General features: G+C 33.7%; 1 protein-coding gene across 1 annotated transcript in view; it reads right to left on the bottom strand.

The window, feature by feature from the left end:
- LOC113236457 (elongation of very long chain fatty acids protein AAEL008004-like) overlaps window positions 1-10,788 on the bottom strand; it is a 45,639-nt gene extending 34,851 nt beyond the window's left edge. The window contains exon 1 of the mRNA XM_026472531.1: window positions 10,638-10,788. The gene's annotated coding sequence lies outside the window, so the exon portion shown is untranslated. The remainder of the gene's footprint in view (window positions 1-10,637) is intronic.
- Between the last annotated feature and the right edge of the window lie 4,770 nt (window positions 10,789-15,558).

Raw genomic sequence — 15,558 nt, 5'->3', positions numbered from 1 at the left:
ATTCCTCAAATTTATACTGGTTAAACGACAAAAAAATTTCTTTAGTGCGTTTTGTTACGAAGAAATAAGTCTGAGGAAAATTCTTAGTGCACATACATTTTTGCAAAGTTCAGAATGTTGTAGCTACCGAGAATCACAATGACTTGAAACAGTTTCTGATACGTTAAGAAACGTTAAGCATCTACAATGACATCATCGGGGCTCTCAAACAAGTCAAGGATGACAAAACTGAGATAAATTCAGGCTACAGATCAAAGTTACCACATTATTTTAATATTATAGCTTTACATATTATACCAAATTTGGAGTCGATCGGACTAGTGGAAATAAAATAATTTATTGATTGTCATGATTGATCTCTACACTAACTGAAATAACTGATTTTCTTTAAACGGCTGAACAGATGTTCAGCAGCCAATTTCATCGGGATAGCTATAACATATAGCTAATTTTATCGGGACAGTTATAACATATAACTAATGTTATCGAGATAGCTATATGTTATAGCTATCCCAATAAAATTACCCTTAATATAAAAAAAACCGCTTTCAGTACATCCGTTTTGGGATACATGACGCCACAGAGATACATATAGATACATAAACAAAGGTTTCAGACTTATAACTTCCAGCTTTTTGCGTCACATGTACAGGGCTAGAATTGTGTAAGTTTAATAACACTGCTTTTCATAGTTAGTAATTCTATTAATTTGTGATAATATACGTACGTAAATAAGTCAACCCACAGGCAACGGTTTAGGCAAGGCTAGTTTTTACATCAAATAAATGTTTAAATTCGTAGTTCATGTGTGTGTAGCTCAAAAACAACCACAAAGTACCTATGTCAAGGTATGATACATGTAGAGGATATTATATAAAGTTATTTATATTTATAAGTTCAATGAGACTATGAATGCTCGTTAGACTGCAGTCATATACTCGTAGTTGCATAATATTCCACTTGTTAATAAACTTTATTATGCAGACACACAGTTTTTTCTGCATGTGCGTAATATAAATAATATTACTCACAAAGTGTCATTGTAATGAGCGTGATATGGACATATTTCAATATTATTTATTTTTACATAAATCGATATCAACAGGCATGAGTTGGCTTATATTTTGTTGAAATAACGGCACGTTAGTTTTATTTCATATTTCATTATTTAATTTGCGTCTTGTATGTAGCTATTTCATAATATTACATATCTCCACACATGTCATATTAAATGTATGTTAGCGTATATGTTAAAATCTTGGAAATTTCTAGTTTTATTTTAAAAAAGTTATTGATGTCGTTTTACTCATTATTGAACGTACTTTCGACATCAGTTTAAAAGTTATTGATATATATAGAGGTTTAATCTTTTTATTTTATTAGATCCCCGGTCGGGTCAATGTAAAAAAAACAACTTTTCTATATTGTCTCGGGTCTGGATGTTTGTGACACCGTCGTTGTTTCCGATTTCCAAAACACAAGTATTTACTTTGGGATCAAGGCAACGTATGTGATGTTATCTAATATTTAAAATATAATTATTTGTAAATATATTTAAAACTTTGAATGCACCTATTTGTTATAGATGTGGCTAGAATGAACATAATTTTTGAATATTTTTAGAGACATTTATATTATACACAAATCTAAAATATTACAATCCTCTCTACGATAACAATAAGGTTTTAAACTGTATTCTAATTGTATGTGGAGTTTTAGTAAGAGTTACCCTGTAATATGTTGCATTCAAATCACGACTAATGAAACTATTGAATAATAAACAAGTTTTGTAACGGAATGGCTTGCAATATTATATTCATGGATTTTGTTATTTTGCTGCTAAAAAAAGTTTTGTGGCGAATGCATACAACTGTTTAATTTATTTGTGGTACACTTTCTGAAATATATATGTACATTTGAATTTATGCGGGAGTTTCTTGTTTCTGTATACATAATACAGAAACAAGAAACTCCCGCACTCTTACACTACATAAAAAAGTCACGTATACAGTCGGCATATAAGTAAGTACTGTTCAAAAAGCGCAAGTTCTGGCGTTGGTAAAGTTATTTATTTCAAAGCTCTGCAAGCTTTATATGGTTCTATCAAGCTATATGGCGCAACACCCGGTAAGCCCACGCTGCCAGTCATTTAAAGAACTCGTAACTAATAAAAATAAATATACATAAACTCAACTGAAAAATACCAATACAATGTTTTTCCAACAAAGCTGAACATATTTAAGAAGCAGACACTAATCGCGCACAATACATATACACAAGGTATTTAGTTTTCCGCATAACCGTAAATATGTTTACACACTTGTGTACGCCCCTGATATGAATATAAAGCCTCTAATTTCTGTTAGGTCTCTTTGTTACAGATTTATTCTTTCCTTTATTTAGATTTATGTTTATACATTTGCTGTGAGATTTTTTTTTTAATATTAAGTCCACTAACAAGTCGTGCACCTGATGGTAAGCTATACGTCTATCCATAACAGTTGCAGTGCCACTCAGACTTTTAAATCGCAAAGATCTAAGGGGCACTGCCACTGCGCCCGTCACCTTGAGACATAAATTGACAAGTTCCATGTGCCTGTAATTTCACTACACTACATTTTTTATGTAGCATAAGGTACTTAATACAGCAACGAGAAACTCACGCATAAATTCAAATGTATAGGGTCAAGAGCATGGTAAGCTTGACACTTAAGATTTAAATCCAACACTATGCCGCTTACGATAAGAACGGTCCAAAGTGTCAAGCTTGACTTACTCTTGACTGTACAGACATGGCCGAAAGTGAATTGTAAGTGTATTACAATATTATATTTATGGATTTTGTAATACAGTTTTTTTTATTATTCAATGGTTTCATTAGTCGTGATTTTAACGCAAGATATTTCATAGTAACTCTTAATAAAACTCCACACGCAATTAGAATAAAGTTTAAAACCTTATTGTTATTGTAGAAAGAATTATAATATTATCGTCTCTAAAAATATTCGAAAATTATGTTCATTGTAGCTACCTCTTTACCAGATAGGTGCGCTCAAAGTTTTCGCACATCATACAAAACTTGCATTGCGTAGGCGGTCCACACAGCGATTACTTACTAAGTAATATAAGTATAAGTATAACTCATATTCAAAGCGATCTCGGTTGCCTAATGATTCGCCCTGTGAGCTCTGGATAAGGGAGAACGGTTTCGGTTCCCGGTAAAACCAATTTGGGAAATGAACTTTTCTAAATTGAATGATTATCACTAGTAACAGGTTTCTTACCACGGTATAACTTCTTGTTAAAAATGTTACGTTCACCAAAAGACCACCTTCCTTTACAAACACCGGGTGTCTATAAAGTGAACTGCAGTTGTGGGAGCTCGTATATCGGTCAGACTAAACGAACAATTGTCGATCGTATGAAGGAACACATCCGAGCAGTAAAAAACAATGATGCACAGAAGTCGGCTATAGCACAACATCTCACACAGACTGACACTAACCACTGGATCGAGTTGCATAGCCCCCAGGTACTCTCGACAGAACGTCACTACATACCACGGTTGGTACGAGAAGCCATCGAGATCACGAAGTACAAAACATTTAACCGTGATGATGGTTTTAAACTGTCCAGTGCATGGAATCCGGTCCTTAGTGCGTGCAGTAATAAAAACAAAAACACCTCGAGTTCAGTTTCGCGTGTGGATACAGTAAGTGTGGTTTGTGTGAAAAAAGTGAGTGACAATGGTAACGCCACAACAAATCGCGATGAAGGTAGTCGTCGACAGCGCAAGAGGGTAGACAGATATGTCTGCCCATAAAGCTGTCATCTGCCGCTGTCCAGTCAACCCGTGACCATGGAGCGTGCAACCGTTCCGAAATATCGGGAAAATAAAAAGAAGTTATACCGTGGTAAGAAACCTGTTACTAGTGATAATCATTTAGTGAATAACCACGAAAGTCTTAAAATTTTCTAAATTGGTTCCCATCTGAGTGTTGCTGATAGTGCCACTAGGTGAATCGTGTTGCTCTTTTATTCTTAATAGGGTAATTTTCAGGTTAGCTTTCCCTGACCAATTTCGGTGGATTTTTTATTATTTAGGTATTCGAGTTTTCGTGATATTATATTAAATAATATTTCAGGATAATAGTCTCCTCGAATATTAAGTAATACTTCATGATAATATTTCATGATATTTAAGTAATAAAAATTGCCACTGAAATTAAGTATAGAAAACTTACCTAAAAATTACTCAATACAGAGATTTTTCTCGTTAAAGACCAGGAAAGTAGTAAAGGAATAAAGCTCAGTTAACAAGTGTGACGATTGAGTACAAGCGACCATCCGCCCACAACTGGCTGAGGCATGGAAATCCCCGTAATTTTCCTTTACTTCAAGTTCCCAAGACGCAACGGATCTTGTAAAATTCCTTATTTTATCACAAAGAGAAAACTGGTTATCAAGTTTTAATGCGCCTTAATATCCTTTGTTGATGATACACCAGTACGAATGTGGATTTTTGCACGATTTATGCCAGATTAAATGTTATTTATCAAAGTTGTATAGAATATAATAAGAAAATCAGTTACGTATACAAAATATTATAGAACTAAGTAATTGGGCAGTTTAGTTAGTCGGAATGGAAAAAGGAACTAACTTTATTGTTGAAATGAGAAAATAAGTTTGATTATTTTAATCAGATTTATTATTTTATTTGATCTGTAACAGTGCCAACTTCATGTCTTCTTAGTAATGTAATTATAGTTGTACAAGTAATTTTATTAACACACGTGTTGTTAACTTCTTTTCCCTATTTGTAAGTTTATCATATTTTTTTATATGAACGTCCTATGCTATACAGTACTACATATTTATATTGTTAAAATGTGTGAAAAAATATAATTACTTGCGTTTAGAGACGGGTAGTGGGTTAAAACTCAATCAACCCGCCCGGGTTTCAACCGAGTTTTTACCCAAAGATTTCCAAAATCGTGGGCACAAAATGCGAAGACGGAATTTGGTTTCATTTCATACTTATTACAAATTTCGATGTAAAAAATCTTTATTAAACGAAAAGAGGCAATTCCACACAATACCTTGCAATTCTGTAGATTCTGACACTAAAGATGAATTACGATTCGAAATAATATAACATGAAATAGTATATGAAAATGACGATTTATTTTAATGCGACTTTGAAACGAATCGATTCATTAGAAAGGCAAATCGAATCGTCTAGATCAGATAGCAACACACTTTTGTAATAATATCATTCAATGTGAACAAAACTCGATTTGCAACACATATTTAGTTTTAAATAATTTTCGCCCTCGATTCTGAGCGTTAATGGATTTTAACCCAATTAAAACCCGGCTTGTACAACAAAGCGCCGGGTTAAGCCTTGTCTTGTTGGTTGCATGTTGCATGTTGTGGCAAGCTTTAATTGAATCGTCGCCTTGGCACTACTCCGTTTGAATAGTATAATAAAAAAAATGTATATATTAAGTATATGACTTGTTAGTTCTTCTAAACATGCTTTTTTTAAATAAACTGTCAGTGCCGTTTAGAGTAGGTTCGCAAAGTCTTAGGACCGGCGTTAGATCGGGGACTGCGGATACGGAACCAGTAAAGGTTGGTGAGAAGTTTCCTCGGCAAGGAACGCGAGCGGTTTTCAGTTGCAACATTGCACCAGCGCGGTTGCGCGTTGCGAGACCGGAGCTTGCGTTGCGACACTGGCAACTGCTCAAGCGCATTCCGGCCCAAGCCTTAACGCCACTCTGAAGTTCAATGTCACTACACTTGTCAGATGAAGAATTGGAGAAAATTGAGCAATACCATCAATACACTCTAAACCTGTTAACATTACATTAAAGGTCACTTTTATGTAAGTGCGTTTACGCAGCCTTCTTTGGCAAGAGTATTAAAAATTAACGTTTGAATAAATTATTATTTATACTTTCGGTCGTTTTATTTAAGTTATCTCATGAGCACAGCCGGCAGCAGGTTATTCAATATTTACGAAGATACTTACTTTATTTATTGAATTTATTGCAAGGACTTACTTAATACAAATTCAAAAGCAAATACGGGTAATATGAGTTGGAACCGATCTGTAAACATTATCTCGGCAGTTAAGGTTGGATACGACTGTCAAAATATCCTTGTTTGGGCTATGAACTACGGTGCAATGTAAATTAGAAGCCTACATAATTTTATTTCATTCGCTTTGATCAATAAATTACTCCCCCACGTTAATACTCTCTCAATCATAATCAATAAACAGCATGTCAAATTTTATTTTTTACTTTCTACGGCTTAATATTCGACGTGTGCATTTCTTAACAAACTTTTTTAGGTCGAAACCGTTGCAAAAACTTATGACAAAAATCGCTGAATGTTAGATGTGTTTAAAAGTAAAAGGCCAATATTTTTCTAATAATGACCAGCTAACCATGTACAAATCACGCTTTATGGCGAAAATAGGGCAACATTATATAGATTGTAATGCTAAGAATAATATAGTTAACATAGTAAATGAGCAAAGTAAATGAAATCACTCGTTCGTCGTCACAACAAGCACGAGTGCAAATTTAATACGTTAAAATCATTTCTCGGGGCATATTTATCTAGTGACATGGACTCAAAATCTAGAACCAAATAAATACAATCGAAATAATAAATCGATAGCTTCATTACGCGCAATATTGATTTTCGATCCCTAACATTTACCGAATACTTAATTGTTCCTGAAAACAATTCTCACTTAAAACCAAATACTGTCGTAACTCAAAAATGGTGGAATTGACAAAACATAAAAAAACATGAAAAATTAAAAAAAAAATACTGAATGGATATTACTGTGTGTAATGTGATTATTTTTATTTATACATAATATTTAGTTATACATTTCTAAAGAAGAATAAAAATTTATTGGTGTGATTCAGTAATTTTTGAACTTTCAAATCGTGTTTTCTCAATTCCACAATTTTAACTTACGACAGTATTTGGTTGTGCGAATTACGAAAATTTTATTCTAAAATTTGTTATGCCCGTATTAAGAGTGTTGCATGATGATGATAATGCATGCACAGGGCATTGTTTCGAATGTTATTGAAAAGATACAATACAATTAGGTAATCTCACATTCATTATACCTATTTGCATTGTGTTGATTTCGAAAATGCTACCTAGAAGCGACACCGATGAACTTCGATGGTCATCGAATGGAAGGTTAAGTTTTCCTTGGGGCTTCATTAATCAAGTGTAAGTGTCTCCTAATAAATTGTTTTCTTTGAAGCAAGGTCGATGGACAATAGACTGGCCACACCTGCTTATTTTCTTACAAAATCTGTTTGAGTCAATAAAATGCTGTATGCAAGAAATATATCATTAAAAACTTATGAAATATGTGCTTTAAATTTTTAGTGCTTTAATATAGCTATTACAGAATAAATTATACCTCATAAAGTCTCAACATACTTGTTCTTTCTCTACGAAAATGATATTATACTATAGTCCACAACAATATAAATGAGTAAAAGATGAAACTCATAGAGGATATTTTTGTTGAATACAGTAAAAGTAAATCTCCAACCTCCTTCGTCAAGAGACCACTTTTAACAGTACCTAAACAATAGAGCTGTTACATCCTTAATAAAGCGGCCGTCTAATGCGTGAATAAGAATGTGAAGATACTATTTATAAATGAATCGGCGCTCTGTAATTCATTTTTTGACCTTGAACTGTCTAATTGTTAAAAGTGACTATCATTATTCGATTAGTACAGTGTTTCAACATCCTTAACAAGGTTTTTTGGTAATTGTACGGTGAAAGGTGTAGATAAGAGAATAAATATTCTACGCGAGTTGTTCTAGTATTGATCGACCGTGAAAGAATGCAATGTCGTGAGTTGTATTTTCCTTTGAAAGTACATCTTTTATTACAAGACCAACGGTTATTATTGTAAATTAATTTTAAAAAAGGTGGCAATAAGTCCTTTTGAGATATTTTATTCCGAATTTCAAACATCTACACTGTAGAATTAATAACCTATATCAAGGTCGTTTATGGCTTATAGCCTTCCTTATCTACAACAATTCTAGAAGAACGTACTGAAGTGAAAGAATTACAAAAAACTTTTACCTTTGTCATTATAGCTACAGTGTGTAATGTTCTTTACAACAAAAAGGTAAACATTAGGTATGACCGATACAAATGCACATACGAGTTTATACTAAAGAAGCAAAGCGAATTGGCTCCAATGAATGTAGGTCCAAGAAAATCATCCGAGTACAAGAAAGGGACTTTCACAACTTAGAAACTTTTAAAGATTAGTTCAGGTGCCTATCAATAGACGTGTAGTAAAATGAGCACCAGACAATAAGCAAAGGCGACTCGAATAGCACGCCAAAAAACATTGAGATATTTGTCTACTATAGGCACTAAATCCAATTCCTGCTAGTATAAGTGCAATTACTGCAGACATTCGATGAATATATTTTATATGATCAAATTTTTCACACAAAAATCGATCACCACGTACAGAAAACACCGTTTAATACAGAAACATACACTATAAATTTTAATATCCGAATAATGACTAGCTCAAGATAAAATATGCAAATGCATCCTTAAATATTCGATTGTGATTTTATTAATGTTTGTTTGCGGTCAAAAATTTACAATTGAATTTATATTATGTCGCTGGATATGATTAAAATGGCTTATGAATTAATTTGTTTACTAGGAAACTCATTAATTGCCCAACATTTATTTCTTTAGTGGTTTTTCATTTTAGTACTACCAAGTCTAGCTGCTTTTTTAAATACAACAAAATTTGCATTTTTATATTAAGCTACCTGCTTATACTCTAAAACATGTTTCTTGGCAATATTGAATATCATCCACTTTGATAACGCATTCTTTATTCTATTTTTTAATAAATTTGATTAGTATTTTATGTACGATTAGAACTTAATTATCACTTAGCATTATTTAGTGACAAAGTGATAATTTGCCAACTAAGTGGAGTGTAAATTGTCTAAATATACAGTGGTGGTCATAGAATTAAGAACGCTTCATAATACGGCACCAGTTTGATATACAAATGTTCATAAAAAACATAATAACCCTTACTGGAAAATATTGACTATAGTGCTAGCTAGTACACATTCGGGGCTAACAAAACCTAAAATTAAATAAAAATAAAAATATTTAAGAATACTGTTAAAATTAGAATCATTTCAATTTTATTTAAACTGAAATAGGAGGGAGGCTGGACAAACAATTAAGAACGAGGTAGGGACTTGTAGTATTCACAATATTTCAATAATTTGAGAAGTGGTATATTTTAATTAATTTTACAACGTTTCCTTAATAATATGATAAATAAAAAAAGGAATTTAATATTTAGTAGTCTGTCCAAAAATGCTCTATTGGATTAAGATCTGGGTTTTTCGGTGGCCAGTCCAACACAGTAACCAGTTGGCTGTCGAACAGAGTGGGCTGTATGTTTCGGGTCATTGTCATGCTGGAACGTCCAAATTACCGGGAGATTATCATCAGCGTATGGTAGCATACATTTTTCAAGGTTGTGTAGTTATTGGTATTTGTCCATATTACCTTGTATCAGCCTAGTAGGCCCTACGCCATAACCAGAAAAGCAACCCCAAATCTTAATGTTTCCACCACCGTGCTTCACCGTCTTTTTCGTATATTTTGGATTAAATGCCATATCTTAGGTCGGCGTACGTACTGCTTGCCATCAGAGCATAGTCTGTTCATTTTAGTTTCATCCGAGAAAAGTACATACTTCCACTACGCGTCTGTCCAGTGTTCATGCTTCCTTGCAAACGCAAGTCGGGCCTGTCTATGTTGTGATGTCAACCATCCTTGTTACTCTCCCAAATAAGTGTGCCTCCACCCTCCACCAAGCGTCTTCGAACGGTGCGTGCACATCACAAGATTTATTTTTTCCCATTATTTTCTATAAATAATTGAATAAAACGTTCTTAATCCAACAATGCCGCGCAAAGGACTTAAAAATAGTAATGAAGAATTATCGCATTACATTTTCAAAATAGTAAAAAAGAAAATTATATTTTAGTTCTTAATTATTTGTCCAGTCAGTGTTCCAGGAAGTAACAGAGTGATTGTGATTTAATAAATAAAAGTATATATAGGTACCATATTTAGGCATAGGTAACAAGATTATTACGCTAAATAAAATAGGTCAATCCACATAATATTTTTAACACCATAACAGCATATTTTTAAATTAATTCTACACTTAATGGTTATTGCAAAATAATAATGGCTTTGTGTCATTAATCGTTCTTAATTCTATAACCACCACTGTATATATTTCTTAATTTATTATTTCACAGATTTTAGGCTCTATCATTAGCATTGTCCATAGATTGTATTAGTGTATGTAGCATTTTATTAAAAACTTAAATTTGCTCAATATAAGCATTGTCTTCTATTCTACAACCACATAAAGACAGGTAAACAAATCTCATAGTATTTGGAAGTATTCAGTTATCGGAAACGCATATAAGGCAAATAAGTGGCGAGTATCAAATGATAAAGGGACAGAAATGGTGCAGTTGACATTGCATTAATCAGAAACTCACCGGTTCTGTATCCCAGCACAACAAAGCACTAAGCACTCGCAGTGTTTATGCAGCTAGCAAGAAGACAGCTCAACGTCCGGTACTGTCAACTACTGGCGCAAACTGCAGCGCGTGGGCAAAGCGCGGGTTACAATTCAACTCGTAATGTGCGCGCGCGCTTCTATCAACCGTATATATCACGACGAGCTCTGACGTCACCAAGAACCACGATAAGGACTTTGCCCCATGAAATCGGACACATCTCAACAAAAAACTTGTTCAATCTTTATTTAATCCGGGCTCCCAACGTACCAGTATATACGTTTAATTTACTCGCGTTGAACATCTAAAGCGACCGCGTAACGCAGATAAATTTGAACTATATATTTATTCACATATATTTTCAATTCGTTATATGGTAGACAAGGCATGTCATTTCCTGACAACAGTTTGTTCGGTAGAATTTCTATATGAAGTTAGGATAAAACCTTCTTTTAATTTTTTACTGAATATTTTGTTGTGAGTGGCGAGTGCTTGAGTGGAAAAACAATATTTTAGTTTTGTTAGATTGTGCAAAAATATATTAACTTACTAAAGAGCTAATACAATCTAAATTAGTAGTAAGATTATAATCCATTCGACGATTTCAAGTGAAATTTGTTAACCTACGAAATAATTAATAAAAAGTTATTAAAATTTTGATAATCAGTGCATTGATAAGGTAAAATATATAAAGTGTATAATAAAGTATATATATTATATACAATTACAGAGGTATAAGCATAATCAGTTTAGTTCTTTCTCTTTATCTTTATAAATCTTTTCTTCTAAATCTTTATAAAATTCATGTTTGAGATATTACAAAAATGTTTTTCGCAGTGCTGCTTTTTTTTAAAAATCGGAATGAAATACTCTAATGTAAAATTATCTTTTGTTCTTAGGTTTTAACGCATACATATACAGGTGAAGAAAAAATTGGTTACGTCACTTATATAGCATCTGGTTGATTAAATAAAAATACGTAGTTTTTAAATATTTTTATTATACATGTATGTATGTACACTACGTATTTTATTTAATAAACCATATGCTATTTAAGTTATTCTTTCTTCACCTGTAAAGTTGTCATAATTGAGATGGTACCGGTTGCCAGTTCACAGTCGATATATTTTTTTTCATCCTCTAAGACCTACACCTTATAGGATGGAAAAAAATAAAGCCTACACCCACTTTGCTCCTGACAGCTCTGTCCTTAATACATCTTGCGTAATAAGCATACATTAAAAAGCCTTTTTTACTATTCTATCGTCGGAAAAATTGTGTCCATTTACCAATGCTATTTTTATAGTACCAGAAAAAAAACGGAAAATTCGCGACAAAACACATTAATAAACTTGCGGAAGTATACTGCTAAAGTGTTTGTACTTACCATTAACTTTAAAATATTTCGTTTTCAGGAAGTGTCTTCAGATTGACACTAGATAGTGTTGAAGGTATGTTGTATTTTATATTCACTGTGCATTTGTGTAATTTTTTTATTTCTTAATTTTATTATGACGGACTGTTCACAACTTGTTTGATAAGTGGTCGCGTAGTGAATGCAACCAGCGGTTGTACTAAAATATATTGGCTCGTTTATGCATGTGCTTCGATAAATGAGAGGCTTGTAGCATAGTATAATAAAACAAGTATTGTAACTCCATACAAACGTAGCAGCCCGGCTTACAGGCGTGCACGCCTGTCACGCGCCGTGTACGGACGCACACATTCATATAATCTCGCGGTGTTCTCACAGCGCAGGTTGTCCCTCGCGCCATTTAATTATATAATTGAAGCGATCGCTCGGAGTTTAAAAATTATGTCAATACAATAAATTTATGTGTAGACGTAACAATACTAGACGTGTTCATTGTTGTGTTTTTGCTAGTTTGAACATGAATGCGTAAAATTCAGAATTGTCCATCATTTCATTTCTACTTCATAATCATACTCCATAATCAAGATACCAATCCGCGAATGCTGATATAAAAAATATCAACACCTTCATTATGTAACACGAGAATACTGTGGACCTCATTTTTTTGCAATTATGTTTACAACCGATATGTATAACTAAAATAATAATGTAACAACCCTATGCACCGAGTGTAGTGTAAGCATTTACGCGTCGAAAAAGCGGAAGTTGCTCTACTTGCTTCTAATTATCCTATGCTTGTAGGGATCAATACTGCGTCAGCAATAATCGATAATGACGCCTCTATACGAGTACTATGATGCATACTTAAGAATACAAAGAGTCATACAATTATCTAGTGGAGCTATATCTGTCTATTTATACAACAACAACAATTCATAAATTTTAGTAATAAAAATTTACAAGCCTGGCAAATTATCACTGATTTTGTTCTATTACCATGCTGTTACCATATCTTCTATGTTTATATTCTCTAACCTTTCGAATAAGGACTTGAAACCAACATCACGAAATAAATTAAAAATAATAATAATTACCCTTACAGACTAGACGAACATTATATTCAAAAACCGTGCCTGCAACACCATTCAACGTTAAAAAGTCATGTGTCAAATGCTGTGTTGTCATTTAAAAAACAAAATATAATTCGATATGAAACTGCTAAATTAATGTAAAGTTTTCTAATGAATGATATTTTTTTAAATTAAAATCGCTGTGGTACCTTTGGTTGATTACTCCACATTTTAACTAATTAAGTACAAAATACTCAAATACTTCTTGAACTGAAAATTTTATGAGCATCCCACTTGGTTGCTGCTTTGGATCACGTTCAAGAGTCTGCGCAAACCGGCGAAGGGAGGGGGAGAGCATCGAAAAGGATTTTTTGCCCGCCAGCGGACGCTGACGAGAGATATCTCAAACGATATCGCGAGCATCTGCCAGCGTACCGCCGAGTCCGCTAGAATGCAGCGGCATCGGTCAGATTTGAATCCCTTCTACTAGCGATGATGCAGTCAAAAAGTCCATGGCGCATTCAGGAAGACTCCGGCACACACCTGTGGATTCCGACGCATACCGGTGGATTCCGGTGCATACCAGTGGATTCCAGCGCATATCGGTGGATTCTAGCGCATATCGGTGGATTCTGGTTCATACCAGCGAATTTCGGTGCATGCCAGCGGATTCCGTCGCTTACAGGTGGCGCCACCCGCCGCTATATCCTCTAGCGTACTCTTCAATACCGTAGAGAGAATACATTGTTCCGAGGTTGATCTCAGAGCATTGCAATTTATACCTTATCTTAATTGTGATAGCATAAAATATAAACTTATAAATTACCAATTCTAATATCCAATATGTGACATTAACTGACCGCGATTGGAGTTCAAAGGACGTAAACAACACACAATATATTTTTAGGAAAATCGACGATCATTATTAAAGTCAAATTTTTTTATTTCCTGGCACACTCGACATCAAAATGGGAAATTATATATATATATATATTAATACATATACTCACATATACATATATATCATATATCCGAATAGGATCGGATTTGAAATATAAGTCTGTTTTTGGGTCTTTGTTTCATTTAATAATACCGTTTAGATACCACTTGGTACACAATAGGTACGATATGTAATTTAGCGTAATTTAAATGGATGAAATAATGTAGAGTTCCATTCTATTTCTGAAACATTGTAACTGTCCAAGAGGAGAGAACGAGTTTGTAAGTTAACTGAATAATGATTTCGTATATATAGGTACAGCTAATTCCTCTAGACTAAATAAAATGATGACCTTAAGTTTGCAGGTGCTGGGTACAAACTTGCACTCTGCATAAATGTGAATCGGACTCATTTAAGTACTACTACATACGAACTTCCTACGCATGTCCACTCCAAAAGGACTAGTACCGCCGTGACTCATCATTTCGGATGCTGGTACTAGTGGGAAAAACACAGTGGTACTTGTCGGTGGTACTAGTGGGAACGAAGGAATACGTCTCCAAATAATTTCCAGCTCAATAGTGCCGAACATCGTTTCCAAACTGATAACATATATATAATTTCATAGCGGATACGAAACCCAATGAAAAATTACAATCAAAGCAAAAGCGATACAAGTTTTTATGCAGAACACAGGCGTACGATGACCACATTCCACTGCAACGGTGGAAAATACCCGAGGGAAGCGGCTATTTGTTATTTTTAGCCCGGCTTTTGCGTCAGCAGTGCCTTTTAAGTTCATAAACAAGACTACAGACTTTTTAACTGTGTTTCATAATGGTAGGTCTGTTTCATACTTAAGTGTGTACTTTAAATAAAGAATAAAAATTTGCAGAAATCTGCAAGTCGGCGACGAATTGTTTGAAGTCTTTCACCCCAACCCCCATTCGCACGGACAACTTTTGATGTGTAGGATATTACTAATATAAGTTGATAATTGAATAGATTAACCGCTTTGAAACAATGGAACATCGCATAACATAGAGTTAACATAGAGTCGCATAACATGCCTTAGGTACCTACCTAGATATTATACTTACCATGTCTGTTTATTTATATTAATTGGAAAACAATATTTTTAATGTATTTTGTTTTATTGTACAAGTATGTTCATAATTATTATATTACAAAGTTGATATGTAAGTTATAATAGACATTTAAGCACACGTGTAAGGCTTAGTGCCATTTGTTATTATAATATCTATGCTTAAAGCACTTAGATTCCAATTAGGCCCGGGACAATTATTCAATACATCTTTGTAATATGTTAATAATCTAACGAGGTCATTGCACTACCCCAAGGAATTATATATCTTCCTCTTTGATTTGATTTACTCAATTTGTTGTATTTACCGTACATTCGCGATGTTTATAAAACGTCCGTTAAAAATATTACATATCCAGTAACATTAAGCAAAATAAGGGAAGATTGAAGAAAAAAGAGGTAAGGGAAGG

This window comes from Hyposmocoma kahamanoa, unplaced genomic scaffold (assembly GCF_003589595.1).
Source record: "Hyposmocoma kahamanoa isolate Upper Pololo Valley unplaced genomic scaffold, ASM358959v1 92, whole genome shotgun sequence".
NCBI lineage: Eukaryota > Metazoa > Arthropoda > Insecta > Lepidoptera > Cosmopterigidae > Hyposmocoma > Hyposmocoma kahamanoa.
The sequence above is the reverse complement of the archived record's forward strand: the minus strand, read 5'-3'. Positions and strand labels throughout refer to the sequence as shown.